Source organism: Myotis brandtii, unplaced genomic scaffold (genome assembly GCF_000412655.1).
Source record: "Myotis brandtii unplaced genomic scaffold, ASM41265v1 scaffold103, whole genome shotgun sequence".
NCBI lineage: Eukaryota > Metazoa > Chordata > Mammalia > Chiroptera > Vespertilionidae > Myotis > Myotis brandtii.
In genome coordinates, this window is record NW_005353460.1 from 5,521,701 (window position 1) to 5,525,835 (window position 4,135).

The following is a 4,135-nucleotide window of genomic DNA, read 5'->3' on the forward strand; positions in this document are numbered from 1 at the left end:
GGTCCGAGGACGACTTCCCGGGCGGGAGGTGTGGGCCCGGTGGAGGCTAATGATGGGGTGCAGGCGGCACTGTAATTAGGGTTGTTTGCAGCTGATGAGGCGCTGGCGCTTCGCGGCTCCCAGGACACCGAAGCGTTGCTTCCCTCCGCCTCCGGGGCCGCCGCCGGGGGCACTCGGGACCCCTGGTTGCGACGCTCCTCGTCTTTGTTGTGAGGTTCGCGGAGGATGGAGCGCAGCCCTGGAGGGCTGGGCCGGCCCCCTGGAAAAGGGGAAGTGCTCTTAAGGGATGGTAGGAAAAAGACAAAAAGGCACCCAGAAACACTGTTTAAAATTCGAGATGCGCTGTGGCGATGAGAAAGGAAGCGGTGTGGAGGCGGTAATTAAAGGCAGTGAAGATAAAACACACATCGGGAAGGTATTTGGGAGTCAGCAGTGGAACTCGACATCTCACTGGCAACGTTGTGGAATCCTGATGTTAAATTGCCAAACGTCTGTGGAGATCCTCACGTCTTCATGTAAACATGTGTTCGATTGTGATGCCAACATGTGTGCCTTTAGCCGCCTCTTCAAGAGCTGGACAAACCCCAGGCCTGTGTGTGTGTCCCGCACGGCGGTGCCAGTGCCTGGTGTGTGTGCGCACAGGTTGTCAGGGCCACAGGGGAAACCTAGTGCTTCTTTCTTGGAGCATTCGTCTTAGAGCTGAAAATGTTAGGTACCATTTTTAGAATAAAATACTACTATGTTTATGGAGGTGATGAACTCATAATGTTAAAAGAAAATGTCAGACATTCCTTTAGCGGTGCCTTGGGTTACAAGTTCAGATCCCTGGGGTATAGACGTCACTCTCCTGTGTGGGGCACTTCTGTGGAAAGGTTAGAGGGGCATTCCTAGGTTGGTTGTAAAAAATGTAATAAAAACAGTTTGAGGTTTTCCTAATTTGGCTTACGCCATGAATCCAATTATGTCTTTTGAAACAATACATACAATGTCAGAGCTTGATAATACTCGTTAACTTTTATATTAGGCCATTCTCGGGATTTCAGATTGTTTGCAATACTATTGACCTACAGCTTACACCTGTAATGGGTTCCAACTTCAGGCGGGGAGATGGGTTTCACTGCTGTATTTTAGAGGCGAGAAAGACTGATAAGCTGCACAATGTGGCCAAGGTTGGACTAGGCAGAGGAGAGATAGAGGAAAGACATTATCACATTCTTTGATACTGTGGAAGGGAGAGGTTTGGCAGAGGTTATAAACAGAAGATTAAGGATCTTAAGATGTGCGTTTTTTGAGTCTGTACAAAGTAGAGCCTTCCTCCACGCTAGAAAAAGAGGCAAGAGGGCAAAGATGAGGGAGCTAATTGAATTGGAAGTAGGGCTGCATTGTTTAAAGTCTAGAAAGAGGTGTCATGGAAACAAAGAGGTGTGTTTCAGAGCCACCTGCAAAAAGATGGTAGTGCAGTTATTTGTGTGAGAAATGCTAATATAATAAGAGGAAGAATCCTAGAGGGAAGTCTGAAGAGGATACTAACAGAAGCACACAGTGTGAGAGCACCTCTATAGAATCTGGTAAAATGTCAAAACAGGTAATCCAGGCTATCAGCTGTGGAGAGAGGTCAAGAAATAAGGCATTGTAGAAAAGGCTTTTAAAAATGCCACTGGAAGGCTCATCAAGCAAAATTTCTGGAGAAGAGAAGATTAGAGATTATCATGGACAACTCTAGAGATCAGAGTTCACACAGAGATGTACAATTCTAAGATTTGGAAACATTATAAAACATTGCACATTGAAATGTTTCCAAAGGAAGTTGAGTTTAATGCTACGTTTGTTCTCTTTGTCATTATAAAAAGCAGGATAAATGTTTATGTGGAAAATGTGGGAGGTAGCTGAAAATGTACATTGTCTCCTAGCTCCCCTTATGGAGGCCAGATTAATGCTGAACACAATTCTAAAATTAAACAGGAGGGAAAATTGTATACAATACACTCCAAAGAAAAGATTCCCATTGACAATAATTTATCTATAATAATAAGAGCATAATATGCTAATTAGACCAGACAGCCGAACATTCTTCCTGATGTCCTTCCAGACAAAGCCACGGTGGCTGCGAGGACCGAGGGCAGGCAGCCTCGGTGGCAGCAGCAGTGTGGGGTAATGGGGGCGGCACCTTCCCCTGCTCTGCCTGGTCGCTTCCCGCAGAGGGAGGCCAGTAGGACATACCCTGAGGGCTTCCGGACTGTGAGGGGGCAGGCCTCCACCTCCCCCCCCACCCCAGTGCACAAATTTTCATGCACCGGACCTCTAGTTTGAATATAAATTTACAGACAACTTGGTTGCGACGTCCTTCCAGACAAAGCCACGGTGGTGGCTGCAAGGACCTAGGGCAGGCAGCCTCGGTGGCAGCAGCAGCTGTGGGGTAATGGGGGCGGCGCCTTCCCCTGATGGGCCCGGTCCCCTCCCGCAGAGGGAGGCCAGTAGGACAACCCCTGAGGGTTCCTGGACTGTGAGAGGGGGCAGGCCACCAGGGCTGAGGGACCCCCCCCCACCCCCAAGTGCACGAATTTTTATGCACCGAGCCTCTAGTTTGAATATAAATTTACAGACAACTTGGTTGTGTGGTTACTTTGCACACAGCAGGTTAGAAGGTAACTGCAGCACTCAGCAAAATACAGACAGCTGTCAGTAACATAGAAGATGTAAGAACTCAAAGTTCAGTCTGAGTGATTCAGTCTTTGAGCTGAGGTCTTAGATACTTCCAGAGGCTCCTTGTTCAGTTACTGAAGATCATAGTTATGATCCTGAATCTGAAATAAAAGTTTGACTACATAGCATTTACTTGGAGGTACGAGGTATATAGTACATTTTAGAAGTTCTTCCAATAGAAATGGTAAGAATAAAGCTCAGCACTTAAAGGGATGGCTGTTAGTCACCTGTGCAGAATTCAGTTCTGTGGAACATGTCATTGCCCCAGATGCTGGTTAAATTGCTATTGTATCAAAGAGTTTACTAGCCCAAGAACCAAATGTTTCAAAAATTTTTTTGAAAGAGGAATGCTTATGAAAAGACCAAGTATCACACCACCAATGGAAAACATCTTAAGCTTAAATTCCAAATCAAAGTTTATACTACAAGCAAGTTCAGCAAGATGTGCTTGAAAATTTCCACCCTACCTCCTCTCCCCACCCTCTGAGTCAAAAATGGATTCCTACCTATCAGAAAAATTTGCCCTGCCTATTGCATCTGTCAAGCCTAATTTCTTGAACTGTACATGAAAAGATTGCTTTTTCCTGGGTTATAGAGACTGAAAAACCAGAAAGAATCTGGGATGTGACCAGTTAATGACAGGAAGCTAAGTGGGAAAAGCATCATCCCATAGGCTCAGTGCATTTCTTCTAGGAAATCCAGTAACATTAACATATCCCTATAATTTTCATATTACTTGTTTAGCAGCCTATAAAAAGCACACTAGTGTGTAAAGTTATGGAGGATATAATTTTTATGGTGGGTATAATTTATCTTCCCCAATCCATTCTCTGTGCTTTGCCTAAGTCCATTCTCAAACAGTTTTTGTACTCTAATGGACAAGTAAAGAAATCAGATGTACAAAAGTTAAAGCACATACACTTTTTAAAACTTTATTTTTTTAAAAAAATTGGGGGTTGGTATAATGTGGTAAGAGTATAGGTTCTGAAATTAGGCCACCTGGGTTCAAATTCTGATTTTTGTTTTATACTAACTGAGGGTGACTTTGGACAAGTAATTTCACCTCTGTGTTCTGATTGCATTCAGTTTAGATCTAAGAAGTGGCTCTTATGCTATCGTTAGTAGCCTGGGGCCTGACCACACTTTGAAAACCACTGCTCTACAGCAGGGTTTGTTCATCTTAGCATTATTGACGTTTTGGGCTGGCTAGCTCTTTGTTGTAGTCTCTGCCTGTGCATTCATTATAGGATGTTTAGTAGTAGCATCCCTGGCTGCTATCTACTAGATACCAATAGCACCCATCCAGTTGTTACAACCAGAAATGTTTCACAGGGAGTAAAGTTGCCCTGGTTGAGAACCTCTGCTTTAGAAACTAATTCCAGGTGATCTCATGCTTTACTCTTCTCACATTTTTGTGGGGGAGGGTGATGTG